The following is a 19,134-nucleotide window of genomic DNA, read 5'->3' on the forward strand; positions in this document are numbered from 1 at the left end:
TCCTGCTAATCAGGACCGCAGTCTATCTGCTTTCTCCCTAAATTGTTATGTTCAGTACCTAGGTAGTCATAAGTCCCTAGTATATGGTACCCATGTACCCAGGGCATAGGTACCCCAGAGGTCCATATCTAGGGTCACTGCACTTAAAACCTATAAGTCAACCATCTAGCAGGCCTTTACAGTCCTGAAGGTAGGGTGTTTGGTTCTAAGTGATAGAGTGCCCCTGCATGAGCAGGACACCCCTGCAGCCTACGGAGTCAATTCTCCCGGGTTATCAGTGAAGCAGCCATATACTATATAAATGGGCACCGCGTAATTACGTGATGAACATCTTGAAACTGGCTGCAACTAATCCTATCATGTTTGGTATCAAACATGTTGGAATCATACCCCCACACCATAAACGGTGTGGGGGTATGATTCCGAGACCTCTGTTAGGCTCTCAGTGTTCCTGGTACCAGCCTTCTCGACCTGGACAACACTAAACGGTTTCTGCTGACCGGAGACACAATTCTGCCCTCCTACTTCTGTGCCAAGCTCGAGCAGGAGAAGACAGAACAATAGGCATCCTGTCAAAGGGAGGTGTGACCACCTCCCAGATGGGATTTAGTGTATTGGGGTGGGGTGGGTGTGCTTGCTAGTGCCACTCAGACTGCTGGAGGGGCACATTTGGTGTCCCTGTGCATAGTCCACTTCAAACCAGTCCTGGGAGCTGTTGGCTCTCGCTATGTCAGGCAACTGGACAAAGAACATGGAAGTAACCTCCCCCCTGTCCAGACCCTCCCCTGGGAGGGTCCCTTGAATCTTCCCAACCCTTTCACTAGGGTACTTAAGGGCTTACCTGGGTGTAAGTTCCTAGATTTGTTGTGGGATAAGATTAGGATCAGACACCTCTCCTACCGTCTGAGCCCTCTGGACTTCGCTGGACTTCCTTTGAGCCTGACTTTGTCTCCCTTCCAGTCTGCTACATCCTCTGTGCATCATACAGGAACATTCCAAGGACTGTGAAGCATCAAAGACACTTAGGAATCTGCCTTGGAGTGAAGGAGTCACTCCCCTGCATTCGCAGGCACCACTACTAAGTCCACCGGTCTGCTGATCCTGAGCTCCTCCAGACTCCGTAAGGTTCTGCAATACAGGTGGTAGTTTTCAACAGGTCCAGAGGTCTGCCCTGCCCTCTCACCAAGTTTGAGGCCAATATCCCTTGTAAGGGGTTGCAATAACCAAACCCCTGTGCACCGCCTCAACTTCCAGTTGCAAAGGCCTGTTGGCTTCCTTCCATGAAGATCTCTGGGCTCCAAGTAGCCCCAACCTCGAGCACCTCCAGTGACCAGAATATTCAGCCACACCGCGTCATGTGCATTGTGGCCTGCATCTTTTGGTGAGGTGCTTGAGGTCTTCTCATGACTCCAGTGCCTCCGGCCTGTGGGTCCACTTGAGGGTCACACTTATTTCTTTTGGGCTCCCCTGAATGCTCTGGGTATGCCCTGACTCCCCTGCTTGTGGTGCGTCCCCTGGACATTGCTGGTCCTGACATTGCTCCTTCTTCACTTCCTGCATTGGATGCATTTGCCAAGGCTTGTTGGTGCTCCCGCCAGACACGACCCCTCAGCACTCGACATCCTTCGTGGGACAGCTTGTGCACAGCTCCTGGTCCTCTTCAGTGTCGCCTGCTCCTCTCAGCTGCAGAGTCAAGGTCATCGTCACCCATAATTCAACACCCGACATCGGAGGGCATTCGTCTTCCAAGTTCCTGGTCACTCCTGAGTGATATAGACTCTGTCCCCTCTGCTTGCAGGTACCTCTCGTCTAGAATCCACCTTCAGATTCCACTGGACACTTTCTCCTTCTTCAGCAGCGGCACTTTCCTGAAGACCTCCATTTAACTTTGGCAGCGGTTTCCGACACCACTTCAAACTTATGCATTCGGCTTCCCTGGTGTAGGTAACGTGGATACTAGGGTATCCAAGGGTGCGGTGGCTCTCCAACCTTCTGTCTTCCACAGGGTTTCTTCAGGGTCCACTGGGAGTGGTCCTTAATCTTTAAAAATCCAACTGCGACTTACACGTAGAGTTGTACGAGACACGTGGTCATGTTTCCACACTGTACACGTTCTCCGTGGGGTCCCTATCTACTCACCTTGGGTGGTTCCTTGGATCCCCAGCACTTCTACATCCTCTGGGCATTGTCTTGACCCGAGTCGTTGTTCTTATACCACATTCTTAGTATATGATTCCCCCCGGTTCCACTGTGTATTACGTGCTATTTACTGTGTTTCTTTGCTAAAGTATTGTGTGCATTCTGTTTATTTCCATTAAGAAGATATTTGAATGTACTAGAGAGTATTATATAATAAATAAATATTTTTATAAATGCTTGGTGTCTTTCTTTTTGCTTAATCTATACAATAAGATTGCATTCTGGTAAAACAAGCTGCTTTACACTCATCCTGGACTAAGCCTGAAGGCTGCTCTCTGCAGCTACCACTTAGAGAGCTTTCTAAGGTTGTCTAAGACCTGTTAACTCACCATAAGGGTTGTCTGGACTGGTGTAAGGTGCCCACTTGCCTAAGGGACATCATATGCCAGGCCAGCTTCGTCTCCCTTGCTTTTTTTTAGACAGAGTCCTAAGGTAAACAAAAAGATACAGAAAAAGTGGAGGTTAGCACACAAAGGGCCTCATGTAGGTAGCCAAATACCGGTCGGTAACGGCCGATTTTCGGTAAATATGCCGTTACCGACCGGTATTCAGACAAGTGAGATGTAGGAGTCCAAAAACGACTTTTCGGTAAATATGAGGCGGTAAATACCGAATCATATTTACCGAATTCTAAAATACCGAATCAGATTTACCGAATACATACTTAACGAATCGGTAAATATGAAGTGGTAAATATGAAGTGGTAAAAATTAAAATGACATGTAGGAGCACTCGGTAATTAAGAAATCCAAGAAAATCGGTAAATAAGAGTCGGTAATTAACACGGATTGAAAGCAGGTGGTAACCATCAACAGTGCATATAAGCAATCCCAAAATGCAACAGCGTGGACAACATGGCCGCTATGTATGTCATTGCAAGGCGCCTACGTCTACAGGCAGCAGGACTGAGGGTTTGGCGACGGGAGGAACGCATCTACAGACAGCGCATCACACTATTCCACCTGACTGATGCAGAGATACATGAGAGGTACAGGCTACACCCCGAAACCATCATGGACTTAATCAGGGACCTTCACCCACTCCTGGACCAGCCAATAAGAAGGGCGCACGCCATACCCCCACATGTGCAGGTGCAGGTGCTCTGCAGCCTACATCTGCTGGCATCCGGCAGTTATCAGGTGGTGATAGCTGCGGTGGGTGGTGTATCCCAGAGTTGCCTGTCACGTTTCTTCAGGAAGTTCCTGGATGCCATGATGCAGAGAATGCACCACTACATCAGCTTCCCCAACACACAGGCTGCACTGCAGAAAACAAAAACAGACTTTTATCACATGGCACAGTTCCCCCATGTCATCGGCTGTATTGATGGTACACACATCCCAATCTGTCCACCAGCTGACACAGAGCACATCTACAGGAACAGGAAGTCCACCCACTCCATCAATGTGCAGGTGATCTGTGATGCAGGGAACATCATCACAGATATTGTTGCAAAGTTTCCTGGGAGCACCCACGACTCGTACATCTTCCAGAATAGTGGGATCTACACACGACTGAGTGCTGGAGAATTTGGAGGGGGATACCTGCTAGGTGAGTAACAGTGACGCCCCTTGCAACCTGCAAATCATAGTGTAAAGAGGCATGTGACTGATGTTTCCCTTTAACTCATCTAGGCGACAGTGCATATGCATGCCGGTCATTCATCCTCACTCCCTACCTACACCCAGCAACCCAGAGTGAGAGACGATACAACGTGGCACACAAAACAACACGCAATGTGGTGGAGCGCACGTTTGGACTACTGAAGAGCAGGTTCCGCTGCCTCCACAAGAGCGGAGGCGCACGCCAGTACACACCCATCACCTGCTGCAAGATTATTGCCACTTGTGCAATGCTGCACAACCTTGCCACGAAAAAAGGTACAGATGTGGAACTAACATATTTTGAGAACAACGAGGATGAGTCAGGCCAGCCACAGGGCAACGCAGCTAGAGTGCCAACTGCAATCGATGGGAGAGAGAGACGGACAGAGATCACATGCAACTATTTCTGAGTAAGTAAGGGGACACAGCCAGTTGTGATTAGTCATGACGTAGTTTTAATGTGGCACCACGCCATGAACACATGAACAAGCCAATCTGGCAATATACCATCTATACAAGGAGTATGTCCAGGGTTACGTCACCCATTGGGAAGTGGCTAAGCAGGGCCACATCAATGTTTGCACATACGCGCTGCAGTGGTGGATGGCACAGCCTGTGCATCCTCACTAGAGCCAACCCCAAGCCGCCTGCTGCTCCTGCGTCCTTCTGGGACGGGGGGTGTGATGCTGCTCCTGCTGCTGGTGTCGATGCTCTCCGCAGCATCCCCTGCAGCAGTTGTCGACGCCTGACTAGTAAATAGCACCCCTAGTGCACTTGTCACCTGCACCATCCCCCGAGACAGGTCGCTGCAGCAGTGTGTTAGGCCCTCCTGCATCGTCACAGAGCGCCGGCACAGTAGAGAAGTCGCAGTTGCCAGACGGTTGAGTGCCCTGTTGGTAGTGTCCCTTCTCTGCCGTTCCCGGCGCCGTGCCTCGATGTCAGCATCTAATTTGCTGCACAACTGCTGGATTGACTGGGACATGTCCCGAATGCCCGCAGCCATGCCGCTGATGTTATTGTCCATGTTGACTAATGTAGTTTTCATCACCCGCATGTGCCTCTGGACTGTCATGACTGCCTTTGTTTGCAGGCGCTGTTGTTTCAACATTTGGCCCTCGAGACCCAAGAAGACACCATGGCCGTCAATGGGTGCTGGTGGACTCTGGACACGCGACCTGCGGCGCCCTCTTGCTCCCGTCTGTGCTGCCTGTGAGGTGTGGGGCACAGTGGCATGGCTCCCTTCCTGGGGCCTGGTGAGTTCTTCAGGGCCCATGCTGTCGTCTGACGAGGTGTCTAAGGCTCGTAGCCTGGCTGCTGGACGCCTCCTCATTCCCACACCTGCAAGCGGAGATGTGGCCGGTGATTCAAACATGAGTGGCGATGCTGGCTCTGGGTGAGGTGATGCTGGCTCTGGGTGAGGTGATGCTGGCTCTGGGTGAGGTGATGCTGGCTCTGGCTGCGGCGAGGCTGCCTGTGTTGGTGGTGCGGCTGCCAGTGGGCCTGCTCCCTGGTCTGAACTTGTGCTGGCTAGAGGTGATATTTGTGGCCGGTGTGCCGTCTCTCCTGCAGCATGCCCTGTCCTGCATGATGTCACATCTGTGGACAGAAATACAACATTGGCTCAGTGTCCCCGAAGGGCTGCATTGAAAGTGTCACAATAAATAATTTCACATTCCAAAATGTCCTCTGTCTCCTTGTGCCTCGAGTGCGTGACATGCCTTGTTGCCCTGTAACATTTACGTCATGGTTGGTGTTTCCCTGACTACATCTCCCGGAATGCATTGCCTGTCTGCACTGACACGTGTGGACTGCAGTGTGATTCTCGTTTCACAATGGGGGATGTGGGATAGGGATAGGGGGTGCTACATTGCTGTGCTTTCGTCTTACCTTGTTGTGTGGCGGCTCTGGCAGAGCTGTCGGCGTCCCCAAGACCCACGAAGCTCTCTTGCTCGATTGTGGCCCCCACCAGCTCCTCCAGTTCGGTGAGGGCAGGTGCCCTGTTGGTTCCACCTCCAGTCTGGCTGGCCTCCTTCTGGATGTCGCCCATCTTCCTCTTGGTTACAATCCTCAGGTCATACCAGCGCTTCTTTAGGACCTCTATGTCCCTGTGGGTCACTCCCACAGCATTCACATGGGCCTGGATGGCCAGCCATATGTTGCGCTTTTCAGCCTCAGGCACTTGCAGGGATTGCCTTCCAAACAGCTTCTGGTGCTGCTTCACCACCTCCTCCACCAGCACCTGGAGTTCCTTGGGGCTAAATTTCAGCTTCCTCCTCCTTTCCCCTCCGTCTCTCTGTGTTCTCTGGCTGGACATGATGTTCGTTTTCCCGCTCGCACAGGCACCGGCTCCCTGCCTCTCCTCTGCACTCCAAGCCTCTCCAGGGTCGGCTAATTATGTACACCTGCCTGGGTGTGGCCACTTCCTGGTTGGGTGGGCTGTGGTTGCACAGGATTAGCTGTTTTGTCAAGTCATGTGATTTTATTTACCGATTCCGTACATACCGATTCGGTATTTTCCGATTCTGTAAATACCACCTCGGTATTTTCCGATTCGGTAAATACCACCTCGGTATTTTCCGATTCGGTAAATACCTCCTCGGTATTTACCGATTCGGTGAATTCCGATTCGTGATTACCGAATGTTACCGAATCGGTAACTGTTACCGAATTTTTACCTACATATAACTTACCGATTCTAATTTACCGATTCGGTACGGCTCTGTATTTAAGAAACGGTAAAATTTATTTACCTACATGAGGCCCAAAATGTTGGGTGAAGACCCCCCTATGCATGATAGGTCCAACACTGACCATTCACCTTTCTGAAAAAAAATATGAATTACAAAGTGTAATGGGTCTTATACACTTACCCAGAATGCCATGCCCACAGTGAAAACATATCACCCTTTGTGCTAATTACCAATGAGAAGCAGTTTACTGCCATATAGAGGCATATTTATGGGAGGCTTGCGTCGTGTTTCCACCACACAATGTGGTACATATGCGACACCAACCTCTAAGCCAGATTCATGAACCAACGCAAAGTCATTTTATGTGCTACTAAGTGGCCTCATAAATCTGGAGTACAGCAACACAGTGCAAATCACTGCACTGTATTCTGCAGCACACATAAAAAGAGGTAAATCCTCACAGGATTGTTTTTGTGCAGGCCTTCCTGCACAAAAACAATCCTGCCTGTGTTGGTGCTAGACTGTCAAAACAGTGTTTTCCGTGTGGCATTTCTTTTTGGAGATTACTATAACCTCGATCAGTTCCCAGACACAGGACTTGTTGCCCCCTAGGCCACGCACAGGATACACCCACCGGCACACCTCCCCTTGAGGACGCAGTGTCGTAGAGTGTTGCTGTCAATATTGCTCGCTCCTTTGAGCCAGCGGATCTTCACTGTTAAGCCCCGGATTTCCGACAAGGAGACCGTTTTACTCTGCTGTCCATGGTCTCCTTCTTGGGGTAAGATGACTATTCCCTTCCTGTAGTGTTTCCTTATTTTATCTATTAGATTTCACCCCTACTAACAAAAGTTCATCTGTTTATATTAAGCCACAGAACATTATCGTTTAATTTTGCAATCTCCTGTGACCACGGGTGCAATTTCCTCTGTATACGTGTAAGAATTGAGCATTTGTTTCCAAGCACTTTGATGTCCCAAATAAGGCATGTACTACAAGGCCCTGTTTATTATTATTATTTTTTACCTCGATGATGTCACAACTTGGTGTCATTTTTGTCATACAGGACCGTTCTCATCTGGCTTGTAGTGGATAGCACAATAAGGTAAGCCCCACCTAGCGAGACGGACCTTCCTTAATTCTACTGCCCACTTGCTTTGAAACGGATATATACATATATCCTGTTCCTCATTTCTTTCTAGGGTAATTCATTGATCTATGCTTACCAATCCTAGGTTTACAAGATAGACCAATTTCCAATACACAACCAGTATGTACCCTTTTATTGCCATCTGTTTTCACCGCATTGTCTTCATTCCCAGTACTTGTTAATTACTCTTTCCCAGTCCCCCAGGTTATCCATCAGTCCTGATGAGACCCTAGTACCCACTAAGAGGGTCAAAACACTGTCGGCAAAAAACAGGAGACAGACCATAACCTTAGGCATGGAACACATTGTGTATCTACACTTTGTGGTTTATTATTTATAAAAATACTGGCTATCTCCCCAATGAAACCAATTTACCATTTATGCTCACTTAATTGGTCACTTTGCTCTTTCTCTGGTTTTGCTTTTTTTCACTTTGAGTGCATCTTAAAATCTTCTCTTCACTTCACTTTATGAAAATTGCATTGACAAATTTCCGATGTGTGACTTAAAATAAACTGCAATTTGGCTGAATCGAACTTAGACAATGAAATAATAAAATACTGATTATTTGTCACTTCAATTCATTAAAAGATTAAAGGCCTTATTACATGTCTGGTATTCCATGGACCGCCAGTGCGGGTCTTCTGACCACCCTATCAGGACCAGGGCAGTCGGCCCCCCTGGCACCACTGCATCCGCCAGGGATCTCTGCGCAGCAGATCTGAGGCCGCAATATGTTTGACAGGGCCAACGCGGTCTGCCAAGCTTATTGCGAGTTTCCTCACCCACACACTTTTCATGGTGGTGCGACTGCCATAAAAAATGTGGTGGTGAGGAAACAAAGCATGCCATACAGGGCCCCCGGTGCCTTATGCCATGAGCCCCCCTGTGTGCATGCACCCCATTACCTGCACAGCATGAACTGCAGCAGTCCATGCCGTGCAGGTACTGCCTTTGACGTTCTCATTGCAGTGCCTATTTCATAGGTACCGCCATGGGAACGCCAAAGAACAGCCAGCCAGGCAGGAGAAAACTCCTAATCTGGTGGGCAGTTCAAACATAGATTTGGCGGTGCGGTAACGTGGCGGTCCCACTCCCCTACCGCCAAACTCAAATTAAGGCCCTAAGTCTTTACAGAATATGTCTGTTTTATCAGAAATTTGCATATACAGATTCAGTCTGCCCAGAAGTCTGTGTATTTAGATTGCATTTATGAATTAGTTCCAAGTGAACACTTGTTTTCAATTGCTTCCAAAATGGCGCCAGCACAAGGAAAAAGGACAGGAATGTGCCGTATTGGGTAAATACAGCACATTCTTGGCCTTTCCCTGTCACGCGGCGCAGAAAGGTGACTTGCTGCTCTGCCTTGTGCCACAAAAGTCTTAAATATGCCCCCATAGTATTTAGCAATCAACATGATGTTATTAGCCATCTATTAAACAGAATACTCGCATCTTTCAGATTTGGTATGTGCAAGACATATATTTTCTCCATTTGTCACTAGGTAACCACAGCAGAAACAACGTGAAATTTGCCTTGTTAATGATTAATGCAAAACACGGGTGAAATACCACTTGGGACGTTTCCTAGTATTCCAGCAGTAATGGTTTAGCCTCAGCGCAAAATGTCTGACAGACCCCAGTGTGCAGCAGCCCCACAGACAAGAGCACGTGCAGTAAATTCCACCTACAGTGGTGGTGGCGGGGAGGGGGGGGGGGGGGTGAGGGGGTTGTCGTGCAGAAGAGCACAACATAATAGAAACTGAGGGGCAGATTTATGTTGCACTTGCGGCACTTTTGCGCCGCCGTTGCGTCACTTTTGTGACGCAGCAGCGGCGCAAATCCTGCGCCATGGTGCGGGGCATTTACAAACGTGACGCATCTCCCAGATGCGTCACGTTGTAAAGCCCTGCGCCACATGTAGGCGTTCCAGGGCAGGTGGGGGCGTTCCGGCGCAGGAACGCCTCCTAAAAGTGGCTGAGTGAAATCTACAAGATTTCACTCAGTCACTTTTAGGCCCATGCTGCGTCAAAACCCTGCGCCTGCTTGAAGCAGGCGTAAGGATTGATGCAGCATTGTACAGATAGGGCCCCCCAGATCATTGCTGGAGCTGCGTCGCGCTTGCGACGCAACTCCAGCAATGCGCCACTTTTCGGCACAGATGCGTCACGCATCTGTGCCGTTTTTGCCCCATGGTGCGCCGCATTATAAATGCGGCGCATCCATGGTGGCGCAGCTGTGGCGCATAATAACTGGCGCATCCCTGCTGATATGCAGGGATGCGCCAGTCGTCATAAATCTGCCCCTGAATACCCAGAAACCCTGTTAATTTCTTTGCAGTTACGTTTTCCATTGGAGATAATGACATTACTGGACTCTAAAGTTCTGCACATTCTGCCTAGTTACATCTTATAATGTGACCAGCTCCTGTATTTTCAAAGCCCCAGGGAAAACAACTTTTACTATCTTTGTGCCTCCAGTTCCAAAAGCAACAGGGACAATTTTAGGTATTTTTCCGTAGCATGGCTTCCTTTTTTGATGGCTCATTAAATCGGCGGGCTTCAGTTAATACCAGCCCCGATTACCACAGCATGACCTTTACTATACATGGGCCCCCCTTCTGACCATGGTGGGCATTAGGCTGCTGCGAGTAGTGTATCTGTTCTTTTCACCCGAAACAAACTCTAGAGAGGGACGGTGGCTGCTCTTATTAAGTGCGTTTGCCATTGTATCCATTTTCTAAGCGGAGAGGGATGTAGGCGCTGAGTCACGCATCGTTTCAACAGCGGGAAACAGACGGGGCGCCTTGAACAAGATCTCAGAGGCCTTTAGTTCAAAATGTGACTCTGCCCTGGGGGGAGACAAGCAGATTCTTCTATGATTACATTTAGAAGCAAAGGGTGCGCAGCCGGGCGCCACCAGGGAGGCAAACAATATGAAAGGCGTTGCTTCTGCGTCTAAAGGTCGCAAAGTTAGTACTTAGGAGAGAATGAAAAAAGCTTGAAATAGCGGGCTGATGAAGGAGACAGAAAACCCATATCCAAACTTTTCAATAAAACACGATTCGAGCCCAGACTTTTATTAAGGTAGTTCAATCCACTTTACAGATCCGAAGCAGTACCGGGGATAAAGTTCAATAAGGCTACACTTTTCTTTTTTTTTTTTAAAGAATCTTCCAAAATAAGGAGTTCAGTTCAGCCTCGGGTACCTTGTTCTAGTCAGCGTCCACGCTCTAGAAATTCCTATTCTCAAAACTGAACGGAAAACTGGGTGAGCAGACACTCATTAATATTCAATTAAGAAATAACAATCGCTTGTCCTCTCTTCTTTTCCTTTCTTTTCTCTTTTTCCCTGCTTACTATTTTTCTGCTTTTTCTTGATCTCTCTTTCTTTTATTTTGTTGCCTTTCTTATTAAAACTGGTTTTTACCCAGATTTGATATTCTTTTAAATATAATATTTACATACAATGCTTATCTATTTATGGTTCATAATGCCAAGTTGTATTGCATCCTATTATAATTGAATTAACTTGTGTTACTTAAAATTAATAAAAGGTATTGGAACAAAAAAAGAAATAACAATGAGTTGCTTTAACCAGCAAAGTAGATAAATGCAAGTAAAATAACTGATTGCGTTCAATAATCCTCCACACACCTTCAGGCCACTAGTTTGAATCCCGACAGGACCGAGTTAGCCATTCATCCTTTTGAGGTTGATACCGCTAGTGTAATAATATTAACTAATGTCCAATCGCACAGAGGACATTCATTTCTTGCTTTGCTTTGTTGCTCAATCGTCTAGGATCATTCAGTAAATGTTGTGTAAATTCGAGTCCCTAGAGAGCCTTCCTTTTGTGATGTTCTCTAATATTCTACCCCCTCTACCCTTAATTAAGGGCCAGATGTACGACCATTCATTTTTGCGACTCGCAAAAATTAATGTATGACAGTGTCTCAGACACTGTTTGCGATTTCCAATGGGGTCGCAAATATCATGCCTCGTTAATATTCATGAGGCTGTCGCAATTTGTGACCCTATTGGGAATGCCTCGCGCTCACAGGGATGGTGGCCTGCTGGGGTCAGCAGACCACCATGTCTGTGACTGCTTTTCTAATAAAGCAGTTTTTTTTTTCTTTAAATGCTTCCCGTTTTCCTTAAACTAAAAACGGGATGCATTTAAAAAAAGAAAAATTAAAACTTTTCAGTAAATTTTTTAAGTACAGGTAGTGGTCCCTGTGAACACTGACTGATCTGAAAAATATTTACACATCCATTCACAAACGCGAAGGGCCCCCCTGGGGACCCCTTCCCATTTGCAAATGGCTGACCACCCTTTGAAAAGGGTGGTAAACTGCGAGTGTTTTGCGACCGCATGGCGGTCACAAAACAATCTTACATGCCATTTGCACTCGCTATTAGGAGGCCTGCCCCTTCCTAATAGCGAGTCGCAAACCATATTTTGCGGGTCGCTAATGGGTTAGCCACTCGCAAAATATGGTTTGCGCATGGGCCTGACCTTTTTTACGGTCGCAAATGGGACGGATTCCTGTTTGTGACTGTAAAAAACAGTCGTACATTGCCCCTTTGTGCATTTTGTTATTGTTCAAACACCCAAAGATCATTATCACTATGGCGTGCACCAATACTCTTTCACATACAGACATTTTGTTGCGTGATTTATGCACCTAGTTTGTAGTCTGTAATTTTTTCAAGCATCTACAGATAATTTTAGTCAAGTGTAAAAAACTGTTTTGCGGTCGCAAAGTCGGAGGCTGGCAAAAACAGGTCGCTTTGGTTGATATTGAACTAAAACAATTTATGATGGCAACGCTTTGCCCCTATCTTAGGGGGTATTATAGTTCAATATGCATCCTTCTTGTTGTTTCTTTCTTTCAGGCCTGTTTTATCTATTTGCCGGTGACATATCTTTAATAGGCACAGTCAATGACGTGCTTGTCTGTATTATACTCACCGCGTACTCAGAAGTGGAGCAGAACTGCGGACGGAACAATGCTTTTTTCCTGTAGATATCATTGGGACCGTGACATTACCCTTTAGCTGAGTGCAATGTACCATCTTCTGATATAATAAATAAAAAGAAACACGTTATTTCCATACTTCATTATTACACAAATGCATGGAGAATCATGTTTGTAGAAAACCTTCACTTGTTCTTCACAGGGGTGCAGTAACATACAAATGAACATAATTCATATTCAATATGTAATACATATCAGTTAATGCAGAAGGATATAACTACCATGTTTTCAAGCCTCTGTTTTTTATCCCTCCCAATGATTTATTCCATTCTCATTGAGTTAAACAGTGGGGGTAGCTAAAACACTATGTGAGTTTGAGGTATAAATAATTTGTTCCCAATATTATTTTAAGTTTAGAGGCACTATATTCTCCTCTTTAAATAGGGAAATCATTTTTTAATGTAATGGAAAGATAAATGAGTAATGTTTCTCCAGCATATTATGTCAGTTCTCAATTACATTGGTGGTATCTACAACAGAAATTTGTGTTGTGCTTTTATGCTAAAGGTACTTATTTTGGAACTCCAGTGACTGCAATTATTATAACGCTTTGAGAGCTAAGGTCAAGTGGTATCCTGCTGGGAAGATTCAAGATCATAAATGTCAGAAATGGGATTATTAATTTGGGGGGGCTGCACCCCTACTAAATATCCCCACACTGGTTAGGTCAAAACACAGTCCTGAAAGAATCTCTGCTCATCTCCTAGTAGCTATAGTGTAAAAAATAAAGTACACATAATAACACTCCCAAACCAATTTGGAAAACTAGAGAAACATTTCATGAGCAAAAGACACAAAGATCAACAAAAAAGGTTTAAGGTGGAGGAGGGCATGCTTCAACAATGGTTCTGCTCTTTGCCCTGACACGTGTGCAGTTAAGGCTGGGTGGATTCCAAAGTTGGAGCTATTTTGATCCCAATACATAGTACTATTTTGTTGCAGACTTCACAATATCTCTAACAAGAGTTCCAACATTCAAGCCCACTCAGCCATAACTGGGCATCTTGGTTGTGCAAGGAGCATACCCTTTGATGAAAAATGCTACCAGCATGACCAATTAACTCTTTAGGCGAAACTTGCTTCTAAACATTACATTTTGCCTTTAATATTTAAAAATTCATATCTTGACTTCCACATATTGAATTTTTGTCATTTTTGTCTTGTTTGATTTATAAAATCATAATCTAATTTCTACCCTGGTGCGGAGTCTTTATGTGGTGTTTTCACTGTGTTGCTGTATTATGTGCAGCACAAATACTTCACATTTTGCCTCTAAAGTTAATCCTGACTGCCATGTGCCAAGCTACCCAAGAGTGAGCACAGGACAATTTAGATTGTGTTGTGACCTACCCTGTCTAGGATCGTTGTTCCACCTTGGACAGCATGCGTACCTCTGCCAACCAGAAACCCAAATTTCTAACATTGGTGGCAGCGGTGAAATGGGCCTTGTGTTTGTGCATTGCCTTACAATAGCTAGGTGTACAGTAGCCACCGTATACAAGACCGGACAAAGGCCTGAAGGGTGGAGAGGGACTTCCACACAGGGGAAGTGGAAAGGAATACGTCCTCCCAAGTAATAATCACTATCAATAGGTATCCTGCCCAAAAGGAACTGAATTATTAGATATAGGCACAATTCTTTATCAGAGGGGTGATCATATGCTTCTACCAGTACTGGGAGCAATACCTCTTTGTATAGTAACCCTCACACACTCTAAATGTGTCATGCTTCATCATCGGGTTCACCCGGGCTCCTAAAGGTTAGGGTGGGCTCGACCATATTTCAGGGAGCCCTTTGGAGAAAAGGCCAGGGGGATTAAATATTAAAACTCCACCACACACTCCAGGTACCCCTTTGATATGGAGAGATGGCGGATATTAAAATCACAAAAGTAGGGTGTTCCCAGGATACAATGGTCCTATGACCCTAAAACATTACCAATGCCCTTTAGGAGCCAGGGTGAACCGGATGATGAAGCATGACACTATTAGAGTGTGTGAGGGTTACTATTCAAAGAGATATTGCTCCCAGTACTGGTAGAATATGATCACCCCCCTGATAGAGAATTGTGCCTATATCTAATATTTCAGTTCCTTTTGGGCAGGATACCTATTGATATTGTACAGTAGCCACCAACATCCAAGACCATTTGAATGTTTTTCATTTTTCCCTGCTTTGTATTTTTTTATTCAACCTCTACATCATGTCTCTGTCTGGTTCTATAAATGGAACCAATGAGTTTGAGCTGACCTAACTGGAAGATTATACAGTGGCTCAGTTGAAAAGCTTCCACAAGGAGATGGGGGCACTTGCCCAAGGAGCCACCAGGATGGTGGAGTTTCAAAAGGTGATAAGGGCCTGGACAGAGGTCAGTTTTCAAGAGAATGTTGATTTTGTGGAGCCTGAGATTGACCCTTCTGAGGATCTACCTACAGCAGTTGAGGGGACACCACTGGGTTTGGGATTTTAGCTCCCTGTGAGAGTAGGAAGCAGTGTCTCAACCCATGGCCTATCCCTAGAGGTGCTGAGGCAGAGGAGGGGGGGAGAGAATCATTTGCAGATGGCAAGATTGAAAATGGAACCTAAGGAGAGGAGGGCTGAGGCTGACAGAGCCTTAGCAGAGAAGAAACTGCTTCTGGCTCATGAATTAAGTCTAAAAGAGCTGGAGATCAAGGCCAGGCAGGCAGAATCCAGAAGTGATGGTGGCAGCATACATGCAGTACCTGATGGAGACAAAAGGTTCCATATACTCAAGGATTTGGTACGCTATTATGTGGTGGGAGCTAGCATTGATAAGTGGTTGTCTGCTCATTAGGTTGCACTCAACGTGCACATTGTTACTGAGGAGCATTGGGGGAACACATGCCTACACTCCGGAGGGACACACTTCTGACATTAGAGGTTGGGACCAAACCAAGTACACTCCCATGAAGGCCATTTTGATTTCCAAATATGGACTGACCCCTGAGAAGTATCGTCAATGATTCAGGAACAGTCAGAAGCTCCACAACCAATCCTGGGTAGATTTTATTGATTACTCAAGTACGGCACTGAATGGCTGGGTGAGGGGTAGCAAAGTTAATGATTTTAATGGGTTGCATCATTTGGTCACTAGAGAACACATGCTCAGGATCTGTTTTACAGAGTTGTACCAGCACCTAGTTGACAGTAAGCTGACTGATCCTAGGAAGCTTGCTGGGGAAGTGGACCTCTGGGCTAGCACAAAGAGTGTTGAAAAATGTATCTGGGGGGTACACCCACAAAAGTGATCAGGGTTTCCAACAGATGAAAAAGGGGGAGGGGACTTAAAAATGAGGAGTTCTCAAAAGGACCCCAATTTCCCCAGAGAATAGTGGCAACCTGACCCAGCCAAAGAAAAAAGGGTTATTTGACCATACGTCAGGGAGGTTTGTACAATAACATACAGAGTGCTATAAGTATGGCCACTCTAATGGTGACTCCAAGCATACCAAGAGGGAACAGCCCTCCACTGGTGGGCAGACACCTGGGTTGGTGTGTATGGCGCTCAGGGAGGAGGTAGTCCCAGATAGTTTTAGGGAACAGATAGAGGTAACCCTAATATCCCTGGATGATAGGAAAATGGTGCCAAAAGCCCACATGACTGAAAATACTTCAAAGTATAGGCAGTGGGTCACCATGAATAAGCAATGGTGTAGGCTCTGCGAGACACAGGAGCCAGCAAGACAATTGTCAAGTGTCAGCTGGTGTCTGCAGAGCAGGTCCTACCTAAAACATTCCACCACGTCGTAAATGCTGACAATTGCGAGAGTCATCTACAGGTGGCTCTGGTTCCCTTTCAGTGGGGGGGTCTAAGGTTCACTGAAAGTCGCTATGAGCCCTACCATGCCTGGTGATTGTCTGTTAGGCAATGACCTGGAGCACACCACCTGGATGGAGGTAGAGCTCAGGTTTCACTTGGAGAGGATGGGATTACCTGAGTGGGTCTGAATGACCACACAAGCCATAACTGCCCGGAAAGAGAGTCAAGGATGTCTGGAGTCTGGAATAATGGTCCATACACCTGCCAAGGAGATGAGTAAGGTGCATGTGAAACTGGCTCCTGAAGTTCCAGCAGTGGAGGTTGATGAGGTCCCTGAGGAAAAGGCCCCCAAGCTAACCGGGGAAGACATTGCTATCCTAGGGTGACATACCTGAGCATACAAGCTGTCAGGTTCAGTGTGGGCCCACCATGGAGGAATTATGCCAAGCGCAGGAGTGTCCCACTCTTGAGGGTTTGAGGTGCCAGGCCTCAGCTCATGCAGCAGTTGGAGTATTTGGGGATTACAAAATCTACTGGGAGAAAAATCTCTTTTGCAATGAGCCTAAGTTTGCTGGTGCTGGGGCAGCCCATGTGCTGGTGGTCCCCCAATGCTACTGGGCCTTCCTTCTGGGCCTGGCTCACTGCATTTTCCAAGCAAGACATTTGGTGCAAAACAAGACCTTTTCCAGACTTGTCTCCTACTTTTAATGGCTCAGAATGAATAAAGCCACAGATGTATTCTGCAGGTCCTGTCCCACCAGCAAAGGTCAGTGGAAAATCAGGGAAAAAGAACAAATCTCCCATGATCCCATTACCTGTCATTGACCTGGCCAAAAGGTATGGATCATGGAACCAGTGGAGCCCTGAGAAAGCAATATCTCCACTTTAACTGGACATTAGACGACAAGCCCCTGGAGAACGTCAGGGAATACGCTTACTTGGGTAGAATTTTTACTCAAACCTTACAAAATTCCTCCCATTTTAAGCACATCAGTCAAAAGGCTCATGCTCACGTCTGCGCATTATTGAGAGTATTTTCTTCCTCAGGGAATAGACACTTTTCACCCCTGCTCGAGGTCTATCGTTCAAAAATACCACCAATGTTAACATAAGCCTTAGAATATATCCCGATCAAGGCGTGGAAGGGATTTTATTACGTAAACTGTTAAGAGTTACCAGTCAGTCCCTGTCCAAGCAATTAGCTTTGAGTTATCCACCGTCAGTGCTTACGCAAAAGCTATCACAAATATACTTTGCTGGGCCTCGGATCTTTAAGGTATATTTTAAAATCTGTGACTTTTAGAGATGAGTCCTCACATTATACTTATAACAAGAATCTTAGTATTGCACTAATCCAGTCCGGTTGCATGATAGCACTTTTGAAAGCTTGCACTCTTTCACACTTGAAGCTTCTTTTTAAGCACCTGTCTCCAAGAATAAGCTATGATCTAGATGTAGATCATTGTTCACAGCTAAAAAGCTTTGCACACCTCTTGAATAGTGTAGAATACAAAATGCCGCAACAATATATATGCTTTTTTTTAGAGCACAGGGTCCGGTGCACCATAATTTTAATGAGGTTGGGGATTCTTCATTTAAAGACCCACACTTTTAAATGGGATAAATCGGAAAGCTCCACAGATATTTGTGATTTATGCAAAGGAGGAGTGCAAAGACTTTTTACATGTGTTGCGAGTTTGCCCAAATCCTATTTTGGTAGTGGCCCTGTGCCGGTGTATAAAGCCTATATGTTTTAGACACAATCTCAGCTCTGCACAAAGTTTAATTGAGTTTTGTAAATCCCCATATTGTGAATTTGCTTGTTATAATCTGTACATATTTTTAAAAAGTGGGGATATTTTTAGATGTGGGGAGAGGAGTTGGCCTAACGGCTTGGGGGGTCGACCTTGAATCTGGGGAACTGGGTTCGCGTCTCGGCAATGACGCTGAACATCCTGTGATTCAGGGCAATTCACTTAATCTCCCCGTGCCTAACAAAAATGAATGTATGTCCTCATGTAAAGTAACTGGTGCTATGTAAGGTGCTCTGATATCCGATTCGGGTCAAGTTCGCACTATAAAAACACTGCAAAAAAAAAAAGTTTCTTAAAATTGTTTTAATGTTCGAATAATATAATCGTTTTATCTATCTGAACTATGAAATTTGTTGACCTCAGGTGAGGTCTAAATCAAATCAAATAAAATATTGAGATGGGTGTGTGAGAAGTTAGCCTGGCATACGCTGGTCACTAGTTATAGTGGCCACCTTGCACCAGTCCAATTCGACTCTTATGGTAGATAGGTCTAAGACAACCTTTTAAAGAAAGCTATCCTAGTGGTAGCTGTGGAGAGCAGCCTTCAGGCTAAGTCTCAGAGGAATGTAAAGCAGCTTATTTTACCTTATAATCTCTTGAATTACCAAATGAAAGGACACCACACAGGTATATATATCAAATATATATGTATTTATTTCTAGAAACACTCTACTAATCTCTTTATGAGATTAGAAGTCAGGAACACATTCAAATATCAACGTTTCACAATAAGTTAAGTACAAATATGGCTGGGGCCCCAGGGGCGTACCAGATCATATACTAAAAAAGAGGTTTAGGAAAGTCGACTTGCAAGGGACAAGGCATAGGGCCTGTAGAATCGCTGGGGCTTCACTA

Source organism: Triturus cristatus, chromosome 4_1 (assembly GCF_964204655.1).
Source record: "Triturus cristatus chromosome 4_1, aTriCri1.1, whole genome shotgun sequence".
In the NCBI taxonomy this organism is placed as follows: Eukaryota; Metazoa; Chordata; class Amphibia; order Caudata; family Salamandridae; genus Triturus; species Triturus cristatus.